Here is a 17,586-nt window from a genome sequence, read left to right on the forward strand (position 1 = left end):
TTCCATTGTTAAAATCACAAGGGCTAGTTAGACACAAGCAAGGGAAATATAAAACTTAGACTCTGGCTGTGGAACAAGGCATGCTAAGTGATAAAAGAACACAAGAACATAGTGTGATTTGGAAATAAAGTCATCAAAGAAAGATTCACATGAGTTTGAGCTGTATTTGAAGATTTCGAGATACGAATTCTTTTCCCAGCAAGCTCTTTATAAGAATTACTACAATGCCTTCTTCAGAGTATTGTTGAAACAAATATTAAGTTGATTTAACATGGCTTGACTTTTGAGGGGTAGGAGCATTTAAACAGATCCAGAAATTGTGGAAATCTGGGGTGCTTACAATTGTAGAGAGAGTAGTAAAGTTAATAGGGTATGGAGTTAGTGGGTCAATCTTTTGAAACATTTCCAGTCAACACAGAATGGGTACAAATAATATCACTGGGTTCAACCAGTCATTTTAAAGTTTTATAAACTTGAGTCCAGAAAGGAAAAAAGTGAGAGAGAGAGAGAGAGAGAGAGAGAGAGACTTGCCCAAGTATGAACAGGCAGCTAATGTCAAATTGGTTTGAATAATTTATCTTCTCTGATTCACACTGTCTCAATTTACTTAGTACTAAAGTTTACCTCAATCCTAAATTTCACCATGTAAGTGCCATGTGCTAACATGGGAGAAATAAATCCTACTGGGTCTCAGTTTCTTCATCTCTAAGACCAAGTTGGCTTATAAAATTTCTGACATCCCTCCCAGTTCTGGCATTCTCTAATTCTAAAAACCCTTAGCCTCAGTCAGAATCCCGTAGCTGATTGTGGACTGACTAGAGTAGAATGGATCGAATTTGCTAAATGTGGTTTCCCTGAGTTATAATGGCATTTTCCAAATAGAAATGGTAGAATCAGTGTAGAAATATATGATATTTTAAAAAATATGAATGGATTTATTACAACAGTGTATATTATCAAAACCATAAAAGCACAAACTGAACAGGAAAAATGTATCTTACGATTTATAGTTCACTGTATTTGCCAATTATGATCTTAAGTATTAAAATTATTTTTAGTTGTCTATTGAAAAATAATATAAACATTGCAAAATATGCAAGAGGTACTGAAATATATAAAATTAATTTTATCTCCAGACCCAGCATTCTTTTCTAAATGCGTGACAGTTAATAGAAATATGTACAGTATTCAGAAATAATCTATGTACATATAAGCAAAGGCGTCTACATTCCACCTTTACATACTTTTTATACTCAAATGGGAACATAATGTACGTAATTTTTACTTTTAACCTTAATTAAGATTTAATATCCCTAATATATATTGGAGATCATTCTATATAAGCACAAATAAGTATTTTTAAGGCATGTACTATATTTTATGTAACTAGTTGCCTATGAAGATATTTAGAAATCTTCCTTTTATTCCTATTATCAAGTATGTTGCAATACATATTCCTAAACATCCACGTTACACAGATGTATATATGAGAAGTAATATTGCTAGATGAGAGAGAACACACATTTTTACTTTGAAGAAATAGTGCCAATCTCACCAAAGATACCGTACCAATAATACTTTCCAGCATTATATAAAAATACCTATTTCTCCTCATTCTCACCCATGTCACTTATCAAATTTTTCTACCTTTTATAATTTTTAGGGTAAATAGTAGAATCTTGTTTCATCTGCATTTATATGAGATTCATATTGAGCATCTCCTATGTTTCTTATTCATTTACAAATTCTCTCCTAGTTATGGTTTTATTTTAAAAATGCAATTTTTATTCTTTGATTTGGGGCTTTAAAAAAATTCTGACTGGAGACATTTCTTTCTATGTGAGACATAAGAAAAAATTCATTTGTGTACATTAAAAATAACTACATCATAGGGAAAAGACTAATAAATTTGATGAAGTCTAACATGTATTAGGAAGACAGGCTAAGTACAGGAAAGTAAAATTCATGGAGAACAATATTGGATAAATGAATGAGTGAATATGCAATTGTTCTGATTAACTAGACTCCAAGTCACCTATAAGTTGTATTACTAGATCTACCAGTCCTCTCATCTGCTCTGAACTGAACTCTCCAGGTACAAGGTTCTAGTGTAGGTCTAGGTGAATATTTTAAAGAGGTACTTGTCTGATTTTGCTTTGCACCTAGATGCAAGAGTACATAACTGTGTTTGTGTTCAAAAGTTGTCTTTACAATCTGAGCACAGAAACTGGGAAGCACAGTACATGACTTCTAGGTCTGTTACTCAGAATATGTCCTCTAACAAATCACCTAACTCCTCAGTGCCACAATATCCTTCTTTGCCAAAAGGGATTAGGACACACACTTAACCCGTCTTACAGGGAAGTAGAAAGGATCAAATGAAAAAACAGATGTAAAAATGCTTTGATCATTTTTTAAAATACAATACAAATTAAGCCTATTATCATCTCTGGTACAAATCCTACAGAATAGAACCTTTCACTGGGAGTATAAGCATAAAATCCTCTTCGAGCTGCATTAAATATAAATGTAGAAGTATTTTTCAAATATGCTTAATCAGAAAATTAAGGTTTAGGTTGTGCTATTTTTCCCCCTCCAAATAGAAAACTGTTTCCACCAATAAAACAGACATAATTAAGCTATCCCAGTGAAAGGGGAGGATACTTCCTCTTAGCTCACCTCACCCATTCTAACTCTTGTCATAGCTTTCTCTTAAAGATGCACTGGAAGCTGGTGTGGCACAGAAAGTTGAGCAGAATCTCTACAGCTATTATCAACTTAATAATATATGACACTGGAATCACTTTATAAGAAAAATGCTATGTTCAACATGTTGCTTCCGTCTTTATTCACCCATGAATTAAAGATCTCTGTGCTTTATGTTCCGTGTATCCTGAATGTTAATATCTTCTTCATTTGCTTCTTGCTATAAATGAAACTTGTTGGTTAATTATTCAGGAACATGACTAGATTTTATTTGCTATCCGTAAGTAGCAAAGTATCTATGAAAGACACCTATGTGTAAAATGCTACAAACATAACCATTTCTAATACATATATTTTTAGAGAGAGAGAGGGAGGGAGTGGGGGGCCAGACGGCAAGAGAGAGGAAAAGAGAGAGATCCAAGACAGCACCATGCCCCAAAGAGCCTCGATCTTACAACCCTGAGATCATGACCTGGGCTGAAATCAAGAGCTGGATGCTGAACCCACTAAGCCACCCAGATGCTCCTTTCTTTAAGAATTTCTAAGCTATTCTGAGTACAATGCTGTAGCTTCATCAGTTCCCTTTGATAGGTTTTCTTGCATTAAAATAGGGTGAAAATGCTCTTAATTGTGAACACAAAGTGTTCTGATTAATCTCATATCCCAGTCTCTTGATTATCAGAGTATTTTAAGCAGATTTTCAGAAATATAGGGACGGGACCAGGTCCCCATTGTATTCAACGAGTGCCACTAGTATGTATAAGTGCCACATTGTTTACAAAGTGCGCTAGTGCTATGGTCAGGCCAACCCTCAAACGTTTTCTAGCGCAAACACACACATATCCCACTGTCTATGGTTGCCATACTCATGACAGCTGTATCTCCATACCAAACTTATGTTCCTAGTACACAGAAAGTAAATAAAAAAATAAATCACTCATGCAGCTGACACATCAACTACCAAAAAAGTCTGGCCCTGTCCCGGTTGACCAAGCAGAAGTGGGCAGGAGGAAACAAATGAAGAGCAATGGAGTACTACATGAACCGTGGGGGTTTAGAAAATGCCAAGAGCATTTTGCAGGAGGAAGGCAAGGAGGACTTGGTGGAAGAAATGGGATGTGTTATTTTTCTTAAATTTTTCACCTGTAAAGGGGTCCTCAACTTTCATGCAATCTTTCTTCCAAAGATATCTATTACCCTTAAACCACCTTTCATGATCCAAAGTCAGCATTTGTATGGCACTTAAATATAGAGGCCTGAATTCCCATCTATAATTGAGTTTTTGGAGGCTGTCAGAGGAATTAAACCATTGTCGTTGCTTTTGTTTGCATGTTTGTATAAAGAAGGAATTAAACAAAATGAAAATATTAAAGTGATGAAAGTGTAGGTATCATAATTTTGCTGTAATTGATGCAAAGTATTGGTGGTTCTGAGTCTCAAACTGAAGCCTTAAAGTAGTTGAGAATGTCCAAATAAAATGGAAACAAAGAACTTTTACAAATGTTGGTAATAAATGGTCAAAGATGGTATCTAAAAGACCAAATGTAATTAACAAATTTATACTATTTTGTAGTTTGCAGAGAACATCACCATGTCCATTATACATTTGTCTATCATTTTCTTTCAATATTTGACACGCCTGTATTTTCAGGAATGCATTAAGTCATGGACTACTGTCTAACTCATTCATCAAATATTTATTGAGCACTTATGTGACAGGCATGTCAGATTTCAGATGGCTTAATACATATAATGAAACAGAAATAGGAGTAAATGTGGAAAAGAACAATTAGAAATTAGAACACTGAAACCAAGATAAAGTGGTTTGATCTGCAAATTTGACTCAACTTGTAGACAATCAAAGCTACACTGGGAACATGATCAATTCCAACACTCTTGTGGTCAATAACAAAAACATACTAATGTGTCAGGTGACATGTGTCTCTCCCTGAGCACTTATAGCTGAATGCAGTTTCTCTTATGAGGTTTCAAATAGGGGACAATGCCCTCAATGTCAACAGGATCTGCATTAGCAGGTTTTCTAAGGCTAAGTACCAAATTCTGTTTTTCAACTTAAATCTTACCAAACATGTTGTGCATTTACTCAATGATACTGCTTCAACACTCAAGCAGGGTAACAGAAAAGCTGTTTTGTAGAAAATACTATATGTTAAGATTGTGGGTGACAGTTAAAATATTTGGTATTAATGCTGGAAAAAGTAGGAAGTTCTTGATTGTGTGCCTAGATACATCACTGAAGAGTGGCCGATCCATAGTGCCTAAGATCTGGCTATAATGAAGATTTCTCCTACATGTAAGGCTCTCACCTCAGTGCAACTCAAAATAAATGCTGAGGTGGCCCTGCAGGTTATCTAATTCATGGGGCCCGATGCAAAAGGAAAACATGGGAACCCTTGTTCAAAAATTAAACATCTCAAGACAGCAATAGCAGAGTATTAGAGCAAGTGCAGGACCCTCCTTAGCATGGACCCCTGGGTGACTGCACAAATTCCTGGCTCATGAAGCCAGCCTTACTGACGTAGCAGAATCACAAAAGAACATCCAAGACTGTATGGAAGAACAATTCCAGAGAGACGGTCTCTGGGCAGGTCTCTCAGCAAAAGAGGCAGTGGCAGTTCTCTGACACTCAGTCACTTCTGAAGCTTCCTGACCCCAGCAAGGGACACAAGACTAGATGATGATAGATATGCATGGTGACAAGAAGCATGGGATTGAGGAGAAAATGAGGGATATGTGGTAGGGGACTGAAATATATACCTCATATGGGAAATGTTATTACTGAAAAAGACAGGAGCATGGCATATGTAAAGGGTTGGCATGCTCCTGTTGTTGAGCAAAGTCATATTCTGGAAAGCCCTGACAACCAGGTTTCAGATTTGATGTGATAGGAAAATAAGAACTCAATTTTTTTTTTTTTTTTTTTTTTTTGAGGAAAGTAAACTGCAGCTCTATTTCAGTAGGACTGATCTGGCAACAAGAGCAAAGGAAAGAAAAGAAGTTAAAGACAGGAGAAAAAAACATGAAGGCTTTTACATAATTCTGAAGTGAATTTCCATGGGGAAAGAAATAAAAGGGGAAATACTTGAATGAGAGGTCCCAAAACACAGAAATGGAGAAAAGAGAAATATTTCTGTCATTTCAAGGGATAAAAATGAAAGGCTTGATGTCTACCAGTTTGGGCATGAGAGAGAAGATATGAAAACATACTATTGATGGTTCTATCAATAACACCAGACAATAGGTTGGGTTTTTGCACATGCCCTGACTCATTATTAACTCCCACATTAGATAGTGGGGGGAAAAAGAGGAAAGCAGAGATATTAAATGATATGACCAAAGTCCTAGAGCTGCCAATTAGGAAATCAGAGACATATCATTGTCACACTTCTTCTCCAAAGACACATTAAATTAAACATAGCACCTGTTTTTGTAGCTCTGGAGCCTGAGTAACTACGGAAGTAGGATCAGAAAGAAGTGGATTGAGAAAGTTAGTAATTTAAGGCCCTTTTTGTCTCACACAGATTTGCCCTTGTTTGATTGGAGTTGACACTGGACAACTGAAAGGAACAGTCCATAAGAAACTGGAAATCAGGTTTATGGGAAATAATAACTAAAGGTAAGGAGAGTGAAAAAGCCACACTCAGGAGACACATCTTTTGGACTGATCAGAGAGACAGGGATCAGTACGTAAAGCAGATTCATCTGAATCAGTTGGGGCGGGGGCAGAGATTGTTTTCACTTCTTTAAAAAATCTGGAGCTTCGTGAGATTAAGAGTCACTTATGGTTTGTCTCCCTCCCAATCCCATCTTGTTTCATTTATTCTTCTTCTACCCACTTAAGCCTCAAACTGAGGGTTGCCGGGGGGAGGGGGTTTGGGAGAAGGGGGTGGGATTATGGACATTGGGGAGGGTATGTGATCTGGTGAGTGCTGTGAAGTGTGTAAACCTGGTGATTCACAGACCTGTACCCCTGGGGATAAAAATATATGTTTATAAAAAATAAAAAATTAAAAAAAAAAAAATTAAAAAAAAAAAAAAAAAAAAAAGAAAAGGAGTTTAGCTCTACTCCTCCATGACAGGTTCATGAAGGCAAAAAAAAAAAAAAAAAAAAAAAAAAAAAATCTGGAGCTTCGTTCCATTGAGAGTGTTTTTTTCGATTGTAAAGGAAATTTTATAAAAACAGTTTTTGACAGCTATTTTCTCATTTTGTTCCCTCTTGCCAAATATGCTCAGTACTTTAGTTTCCAGGTTTTTGTGTTTGTAACTCTATGTATTGTAATTTATGTGCTTCGCTTTCGTTCCCAACACCAGACTCAGCTACCTGAGGACTACTCAGCATTGTATTTTCCAAAGCAATAAGGGACCATGCCTGGATCAGAGCCCAATAAATAATTATATTATCATTTGGTTAATTACTTACTTTAAGCTAAATGTTTTTGAGAGATGTTACTATTCCCTGGATGATGTACCTTTAAGGAAAGGCTAGAAGATGAAGACAAAAGAAAAGTGAATCAAATTTATAAACTAAATGGATAAGATGTTTAGTTACTGAACCTTATACAGATAGGGGCAGATCTAGTTTAATTTTTATGTAAATGAATAATCCACTGAATTCTGTGAATTATAAAGTAACTGAATGCTCCTTATTTCATTCTCTACTTTCAATCATTCGTCTTATTCTAAGAGAGGATGAATCTTCTCGTCTTTGGATGTATCAGAAGTGGGTCTTTCCCCATCTGATTTGTATTTCCTCAACAACAGAGTTTCATGACTGCCTCTGGTGGTACAAATCCTCCAAAAGATATTTCTCATCACAGCTGGTTTCCTGTTTATGTTTGAGGTCACTCACACTGTGAGCTGCTTTCCTGCTGAAAAAACCTATAGGAGAGCATCTTGGAAGAAGGTAGCATAACTGTGTCATGAAAGGATTTTGTCCACTGCATTTTAGTCATTCTCAGTGTGATACTAAAAGGATGATCCCAACAAAAATTCAGTGAATAAGAAAACCCATATGCCAAAACTGCATTTGCTAATCGACTTAGAGCATATGATAGGGTCTACTCTAAAGAAAAAATGTTATGTTATATATATGTGAAATATATAGTATCTAAGAAAAATAGGTCATATATATGTCACATGCTCTAAAAAGCTTATCACACAAAGTAATTTTTATTTCTATAGCTGAATGGCAAAAATAAATTACTTTTTGGTTCCTCCCAAGGTAAAAAGTAAATCATCTTGTTTTTTAATACAGTAATTTGTCTCGAGATAACCTGAAAATTTTAAAGTTGTATTGAGGAAGTGGCACATATGAATGACGAAAAGATGCCCAGAGAATATGTGCTTGTCCTCCTTAATATTAGAATTACAGTGACAAAAATTTCTTTGGTCAAATTCTTCTTAAGCTCTTCTGAACCTATCAACTAGGAATCACTTTTAGGCTTCTGTAGCTCTACTTTGTCAAGTTCCAGCAAAACTCCTAAGTTGATTTAGTCAGAATTTCCCATCATGCTATCTCATCATCCTCAATATCTAATTATGGTCCCCAACTCTACCAACCTCCAGGTGATGTCTGATCACCCTGGCCTGCCTTCAGTAAGAATCCTGCTTTGTCAGTTTAGCCACAATTCCCTCCATCCCGTAGGTTTCTTCTCAGCAATTTCCCATCCATCAATTGCCCATTCTGCTTCTTAACTATAAATTCTAGCTTGTTTGTGCTGTATTCAGAATTAGGGCTGCTTCTGTTCCCCTTTTGCAATATTCCTGACTACAACCTACTTTGTACTACTTTAACTGTCCAGCTCTGGTTTTCCTTCAACAACCAGGCAGAAATTGCAGGGTCCCTGACCCTTGTCAAGTGCTAGCTATCCCTCACCCTCCAGTTTAGCAATAGCCTCCTGTGTTGCTGCTCTAACCCCAGACCCTTTTTTCCAATCAATCCATCATTCATTTATTTCTCTGTCCAACTAATCTTCTTTAAGCACTACAGATTCATTATGTAGCTCATCTGCCTCCAGAGGTCCAATGGTTACCCATTTGCTTTCACATCAAATCTATACTCGTCTGCCCAGTTTTAAGGCTTTATATAATCTGATATCATGCTGCATATCCACCTTTATCTCCAATTAATCCTGAATATGCACTCTCTGCTGGAATGGGGTCACTTCCTTCAATGGCTTGATCATAGTAGCTGTCTTGTCTCCCAAAGGTGCCTTCATGAACACTATTCCCCACACTTGAACTTTTTCTAGCTAATAGAGATTTTAGTGATGATTGAATACAACTCTTACTCTGCAGATGAGAAAATCTAGGCCCAGAAAAGTAATGATATCATCATTTTCTCATGCCGGGTCAGAAAAACTAGTGTTCTAATCTCTTTTATATTGTTGGAAAGCCAATTTTCATCTTCAGTAACCTGTGTGCATACTCTTCAGAGTCAATTATTTTTTCTTCTTTTATGCACCTATGTTAACAAACCTAGCCCTTAGTGAGAATTATTCTGTTTTGTACATTTTCCTCACCCATGAGCATCAAAAATTAGCAATTAATTAATTCTCATATTATTGAGTTAGATTTGTTTTTTTAAAAGATTTTATTTATTTATTTGAGAGAGAGAGAATGTGCACAGAGGAAGAATGAAAGGGATAAGCAGACTCCCTGATGAGCTGGATTCAGGGCTTGATCCCAGGACCTTGGGATCATTACCTGAGCTGAAGGCAGCTTCTTACCTGACTGAGCCACCCAGGCACCCCTAATGGAGTTCAATTTGTGTCATCAAGTAGATTTTGGATGTCAACATCAAGGCTTAAACTATTTTTAATGTTTATATTGACCAGACTTTGGATATATGAAACTTCGATTAAATTTCTCCTATTTGAATGGCTAAATGCCATTTCAGATAAATTATGCTTGTTCTATACAGAATGCATATGTTCTAGAAAGGAGATAATCAAGCTTTAGAACTACAGGAGTATGTGTAAGACTTAAAGGATACATTTTCCTTGATCAATCTTATCATCTGGAGGAAGAAGTTTTTTTTTTTTTTTTTAAAGATTTTATTTATTTATTTGACAGAGAGAGATCACAAGTAGGCAGAGAGGCAGGCAGAGACAGAGAGGAGGAAGCAGGCTCCCTGCTGAGCAGAGAGCCCGATGCGGGACTCGATCCCAGGACTCTGAGATCATGACCTGAGCCGAAGGCAGCGGCTTAACCCACTGAGCCACCCAGGCACCCTGGAGGAAGAAGTTTTAAAAACTTACACTCCTAAGGGACATGTTTGCATAAGCAAAATCAGTAGAATTTTTGTTCATGTCAGTCAATATCCATCTTTCAAAAACAAGTTTGAACCCTTGTATACCAATATATAGAAACAAGTTTGAATACATAAAAACAATCATTATTTGCCCCAAATTATTTCAACTTCCTACAGTAACTGTGCTTTCCAAATAATTTGGCTACATGAACAGAATTGTGCTTCATTCCATTTTTATATTCAGTGAGCTCCTCAATGTGTTCCTAAAAACAAAGTAACTGTAATTCTAGTTTGATAATTTCAAAATCAATTTCACTGGGCTATTTAAAATGCAATAATTTCAAAATTACACATTTAACTATAAGCCAAGGAAAATGATATAATGAAAAAAGATAAGATAATGAGAACTGAGTTTTGAAACTATTAACATGGGTTATTTTCATTGTGTTGTTTTGGGGGTCTCAAATGGATTTAGTGGGGAAGATGACAGGTCTTGTGAAATTAAGTTGAATAAAAAAATAGATATTAATATATGCTTGTAAACATATAGGCTATATTATTTAAAAAATGCACTTTGGTGTCTAGCCCATATAAAAATTTGAGGCATTCTCAGAAACCATGTTTTTGCAGTTATATTTAAACTTTGGAAATTTGCTATTCAAAAGAGTTGACAATTTCTCTGTCTTTTGCCGCTCAAAAATGCCATTATGCCCGATTTTTAAAATGTCAATAGTATCACTGGAAATGAAATAATGGCAAACTTTCTAGAATATTAAAGGTGAAAGCAGAAACAAGAGTCTCAGAAGGCTTCCTAATGAAATCTTGGGCACTGTCACTGAGTCACGAACATACAGAAAAATAGAGTGGGTCAAGGGGCAGTTATGATGGTCACTAAAGGAATCGCTGGGACAAATGACACCTCTTTGCCCCACTGCAGCAGCTATTGGTTTTGCCCCTGTAAAAAGCCCTGTTGATGTTATTAAGGAGAGTGGACTATCTAGCTGGGGACTATCTTGGTGTGGATTTGAGGAGGGTGGAGGGAGTGAAAGCAGATACGAGGAGATACTGAACTGCTTCACAGGATAATACAGTGGGGCAGTGTGAATGAAAGAGGTATTCCTTAGTTAGAAAATGAACTAACAGAATCCCCTACATCATCCCCAGAGCAAACATCTCCTCTCCCTTCACCTTTTTGTAAAGACTTTCAGACTTCAGCAGATATGAATGCCTCCAGACTGGTTAAGTGGCATGATGCCCTATGCTAACCTATCATAGTGCATGATAGACTGTGTTACTGCAATTATCTGTGGTACTCTGGTGGGATTATAATATCCATGAGGGAGGCAACCTCTCTACTGTCTTCACCATTTTATAGCCTTCACACAATAGCATCTGATATAGTAGACATATCATATGTTGAACAACTAATAGATGAACTTTAAAAATCACAATACCAGGAGTATTATCATTTAACGGGTGGAATTTTCAAGATGCACTTAAACTTCCATTTCCTAACCAGCTTTTGTCATTAGAAAAGTAGAACCCAAATTTCCAGTCGTGCTGGGTAATATGAGGAAACCTCCACTGAAGTATTTGAAACAGCCACGAAAAGTACAAGATGCCACCCCCTCAAGAAACTCATAAATAAGAACCATTCCCAGAAATTTTAGATGACTGAGGTGAAAAATCAGACACTAAACTTTTTTCTAACCTTCTCAACACTTTTTCTCAGTCCTGGTCACTCTGTGATACCCATCTTTTAGGAACGATCATACTTAGAACATCAATATAATCCTGAAATAGATATTCTTCTATTACATGTGATGGTCTTATTCTATATCAAGGTCATATTATAGATTATTAAGATTATATAATGAAGAGAATATGACTTAAGGGTCCCATAAGCATGAATTTGCTAGGCAAGTTTCTTCACTTGGTTGACTATTTATTTCCTCATCTGGAATACAGAAAATAAATGCTTCTCTAATACCACCAATATGGAGATTAAGTGATATAATGTGTCTTTATATATATAAAAGCGACTTGCACTATGTTTGGTTCTAAAATGGTTTGCCACTGAAAAATACTAGTTATATTCCTATCCTTTTCATCCATCTTCTTGGAAACCAAAGTAACAAACCCTAACTTCAACGTTTTATTACTGAATAATTTAGTCACCAATTTAGTTTGCAAAGACTTTGAAAACACATCTGCTTTTCTGTGTAGTACCTATGTGGAGAGGACTGTTACCAGAGTGAGTCTAAAGTTACGTTTCATGCTCCTTGGACTTCCGAGGTAATTAGAGAAGCTGAAAAGGGGAAGAGTAAGAGTTTGACATCCCAGAAATATGCTGGCAAGTAGCCTGTCTTGCATGTTTCAGAGGCAAGCAGAAAAGGGGGGAAGAAACCATAAGCAGGAAATGTGCTCTGGAGAATATCAAATCCATCTGCAAAACTGATTTAGTTATCAACTAACCACAAAGCTTCCTGCTCTACATATTTCAGAGTTAAATCCAATTTGCTCCAATCTAGATTGAATAAAAAAGAGTCAATAAGACATGGATGGAATATTTCTGGGAGTTACATAAATTCACAAGTAGAGATAAAAATGCATTGGGAAAAAAATAAAAACCTTCCCAATCTTATCAGATCAAAGAACCCAGGAAATGGTAATTGTGACTATTTAGGGAGGTAATGGGATAAATAAAACCCTTCAAGAGGCAAGCAATTGGTCCGTGATTATTTGAGAGGCAAATGTAGGATGGGGGCCAAGGCCTCAAGAGTTCTCCAGCTCTGATAGAGGACTCCAGTGGCTATACAAGGTTGCCTCATGTTAACAAAACCTCAGAATCAGGCAGAAAGTACAAATGGAAGGTTGGTCAAATATGGGTCTCCAAGACAGTCCAAGAGTTCAGTGTTTAACACAGAGGTAATAGGATTGATGTGAGAGAGAAAGGCAAAGGAAGATAAACTGCCACTGTGCTCTTCATACAGTAAATGTTTAAAATATGGTATGTGAGGTTTATAAACGACACAAGAAATAGTGTGTGAGTTTGTTTGAGGGGATAAAATAATAGAACGGAAGAAAATGAAAACAATATACTTCTAATCAAAACATGCAGAAAACCTTATTGTAAAAAGGCCCATCCAGGGGATACTTGCTGTGAGACTGTGCAAGCTTGAACCCACATACTTCATGAGATTTCTGTTCCACATGGAGAAGAACAAGATGGCACCTTGTCTTTAGGATTGAGGAGAGGCGATCACACATGGGAGTCACTTCTGAAGTTTCCAAGTCTTTTCCTCCTCTGCCTTAAAAATACCATCCTTCAAAAATGCTGAAGGAAAACTTGACCAGGTGACCAGTTTTAGCTTTAAAACTAACTCTAAAGATGATGATGCCTCCACAGGTAGTAAATTGTCTACTCTGGTGTTAGAATGTAGCATTAACTGAAAAATGATCCCAATATGGAAACTGTTCTTTCTATATTAAGAAAAAAAAAGTAAACAGAAACATTAACCTACTCTAACAAAAGATTATTCACATACCCAATAGACTACATAGAACAGTGCTCCAAAGCCATCCCATCTGGATTTGAATTCTGGGACTTTCAGGGACTCCGCTTTTTCATCTGTGCAATGAAGTTAATAAAAGTATTTACCTCACAAGGTTTTTATGATGATCAAGTGAATTAAATATAACCATGGCTTTGTGAAGATTTCTCTTTGTAAAGCACTTCTAAGAGTTTCTGTGACATGGTAAGACCCAATATTGCCTATCCCTGTCCTGATAGGTTGGTTTCCTCTACTTAACCCACTTAACCCAAGATAGACCCAATAGCTCTACTTATCCAAAAAAAAAAAAAAAAAAAGACTGTAGAAGTTACAATTTGGACTTATCCTTTTAATCACTTCTTTTATACTCAGGGTTACAAATGAGTCTCAGGCCACAGATAACTTCCTACAGAAGGAAATTTTAATTACCCCTAAAATGATTTACTGATGCTTAACACGGTCTAGCTACTAGTTTAAAATTTAAAAATTGTTTTATTTCACATTGACTCCAAAGGTGTGTTCGTTAGTTTTAGTTCTCTAGCATTAGTTTTTATTTCCAAAAACTGAATTGCAATTCTGGTTACAGACCTCATTCTCCCTTCAGCACTGTGCTAGAAAACAACGTGACTTTTGATAACTCTTGGCACATCATATAATATAGAAAACAAAAATACTTCAGTTTTTCTAATTTCCATAAGTACCAGAGTTTGAATATAGGACGCAAGCCAGAAGGATTTGCTTGAGATGATTAAATACAAATTCATGGCAATTTGCATTAATCTGGTCATTTCCTTATTATTTGTCTACCTGAATCAAGGTCTTGTAGGTATAAATCATACAGATTAACACTCTGAGAAGCCGCCAACACTGGTGTTTTAACGCATTTGTGCAAGTTAATGTAACTGAAGCTGAATAACAATGCCTCAGGAAAGATATATTTTAATGTCCCTATTCATTTGCTCGTGCTGTTCCCGTGCCTTAAATTCCCTTTTCATTCCTCAAAGTTCAGTTTAAACGTAGCAGGTCAAATTTTCTTGTTTCTATTCAAAGTAGAAATGCTCTCTTAGGTTTTCAATGTCTCACTAAGTTTTTTCTTTTTTTTAAGATTTTGTTTCTTTGACAGAGAGAGACACAGCAAGAGAGGGAACACAAGCAGAGCGAGTGAGAGAGGGAGAACCAGGCTCTCCACCCAGCAGGGAGCCCCATGAGGGGCTCGGTCCCAGGACCTTAGGATCATGACCTGAGCTAAAGGCAGATGCCTAATGACTGAGCCACCCAGGCACCCCTCACTAAGTGTTCTATATAGCGCTCTGTTGTACATGCTCTACTGCATGGTGGTAGAGGTACCACATACCTGATATGGTGCCCGCACACGGCACTTAGTAAGCCCTCCACGGATATTTGTTAAGGGAATCAAGAATCACACTTTATGCAGTTTAGAGGACTTATTCATCAGCTTGGTTTCTTTGATACAATGGTATTGAAAAGTATTAAGAGTTTTACTTAACAGATTAGGAAAATGAAGCTCAGAAATATTCAGTACTTGGACCAAAGTCACAGCGTTAATGAGAAGGAGGAGGATTTGAACTGAACTCCACCTGATGCTAATTCTGGGGCTCTTCCCACAATTCCATGCTGGTAAATTCGCAAACTCTTACAGCAACGATGCCATTTGTTTCCTTGTACAAAATCCCAGTAGCCTAGGACTTTAAATGCAACTGCTGATAGTATAAACCAGGGCCCCATTTATTTCTAGTTTATCTTGGAAAATTGCATTCATTCATTCAGGCTTGACACTCAGGTTTCTTCTAATACATATATTTGGCTTACTGACATTCAGCAGAAGGGGAGTTTTAAGCCACATCTAAGGGAGAGAAGGAATAGTTTAATCATGAATATGGGGAAGCGATATCCAGACTGAGATTTTATAGAAGCAAAAGAGAAATGAGCAAGTGGTGTATATCATTTTAAGCAGATTTGCATGACTGGAGCCAAAAGCTTCTGTCAGGGAGGAAAATAGACTGGTGGTACACAGAATTGGGATAGGAAACTGTCAAGATGGTTTGATTTGAGGGATACTAAAAGCCATTCCCTTGCCTAAAAATACTCTCCCTACTGACCTCTCTCCTGCCCAGTAGTACTTATTTTCCCTGAGTTAAAGCATCAAAAGTTTCTGTTTACAGACATACTCATTTTCTGGGAGAGATGAAACTTCCATTGCTTGCTGCTGATAGGTATAATGTAAAGTAGTTGATTAACAAATAGTAATGCAAGGGTAATTAATTTATTAGAACAGTACAAATAAATCAAGATAACCACATAGACAAATGTTTCTAAAAACATCTTCCTTGAATTCATTGTACTTGGTAGTCACCTACCCATTTACCATATGGACCAGAGCAATCAGGGATAAATAATCAGAACTTGAATAGTCTCAGGATACTACATGCATAACATTCTGTAGGAAATATGATGTCCTTGAAAGAGAAGCACTGCCACCAACTCATTCTGTGATCTTTGATAAGTCAGTCATATGTCCTCAGCGGCCCAGTTTTAACATTTTCAGAGAAGGTAATGATAATCCCTATCCTTCTTAACCAACAGGACTTTTGTCAATGAGTCACATCAATTTCCTTCTGGAAAAAAAGTGCTACACAAATATAATATATTTACTTTAAAATAATAATATCTGATGCATTTGAATAGGATTTAAAACTAACATTCATATTATAGTTATCAGTCAGGTGTTATTCTGGGACATATTATATGTAAAATTTCACTTTTTTAAAAAAAGAAGTATATATTTTTAGAGAGAGTGAGTATACATGCATGAGTGGGAGGGGCAGAGGGAGAGGATAAGAGAATCTCAAGCAGACTCTGCATTGAGGGGGTCCTCATGTGGGGCTTGATCTCACAACCCTGAGATCAATCACAACCTGGGCCAAAACCAAGAGTCAGACACTTAACCAAGTGTGCCACCCAGATGCCCCCAAACATCAAATTTTACTAATAATCCAATGATGGAGCAAAGGAACTAGAAAGAACAGAAACTAAGGAACTGAGAGGTTAAGTAATTTGTTCACGGTTCCACAGCTAGTTAGGTAGTAGAACTAGGATTATTATGATAGGTATTTTTATTTTTCTCATTTCTACTGTACATGTTTATAGAAGAATAAGTTGTTTTCTTACTGGTACACATCCTCAAGGTATCATTTATGTTTAAATCCCTAAATATGCCATTTAGAACTGTCATCTGAATTGTTCAAGTTAACAAAATAGTATGTTAAATACACTGATATACCATTTCCTTTCAAGGTAGAAATACTCCTTTGGAACCTAGAAATAACAATTGAACACACAAAAACTTTTCAATCTGGATTGGTATATGGACTGTTTTCATCTCATGCAGAGACTGGAGGATACTGTCATGAGGTCTCAACCTCCATAATTAAGCAAATTGCATGTCCCTCCACCACTGAGACAGTAGAAGGGGAGTAAATTCTCCACATCTGAACCCTCTCTCTGCTCAAGGGTCCCATAATTTGCTTCCTCATATACATAATATGCAACAAATTTCACTGCTACATGTAGTCCTTCCTTCTTCGTTAATGGTCACTCTAGCTTTCCATTGCTAAGGTCCTAAATTATGGAATAATCCTTGACTTTTCTCTAGTTTTCTGTGCCTTAGATTAAATCAGCAAATTTTGTCAGTTCACTGTCAAGATACCTCCAGACTCTGCCTACTTTTGTTTCCCCACCGACGTGCCCTTGGTGCAGGTCACCATCACCTCTCATTCACTTCATTATAATAGTCTCTCAGCTGCTCTTCCTGCTCCTTCACTTTCTCCTCCCAGGTCTGTACCAACACAACATTCACAATGGGCCTCTTAAATATGTCAGATCAGGTCCTTTTCCAGTTCAGTTCAGAACAAGCTAATGTCTCCACATATCATTCAGGGGAAAAAACAAAGTCATGACAATGGTTCACAAGCCCTTATGCAGACTGCCCCTTATCCCTTACCTCTCTAATCTTTTGGTACATTCCCTTTGCTC

The 17,586-nt window shown here is 36.8% G+C and overlaps 1 protein-coding gene across 2 annotated transcripts in view; it reads right to left on the reverse strand.

The window, feature by feature from the left end:
* Nucleotides 1-17,586, reverse strand: part of RIT2 (Ras like without CAAX 2) — a 379,620-nt gene that overhangs the window by 199,383 nt on the left and 162,651 nt on the right. The gene's annotated exons all lie outside the window — the stretch shown is intronic.

This window comes from Mustela putorius, unplaced genomic scaffold (assembly GCF_011764305.1).
Source record: "Mustela putorius furo isolate JIRA1106 unplaced genomic scaffold, ASM1176430v1.1 tig00003858_pilon_pilon_pilon, whole genome shotgun sequence".
Classification (NCBI taxonomy): domain Eukaryota; kingdom Metazoa; phylum Chordata; class Mammalia; order Carnivora; family Mustelidae; genus Mustela; species Mustela putorius.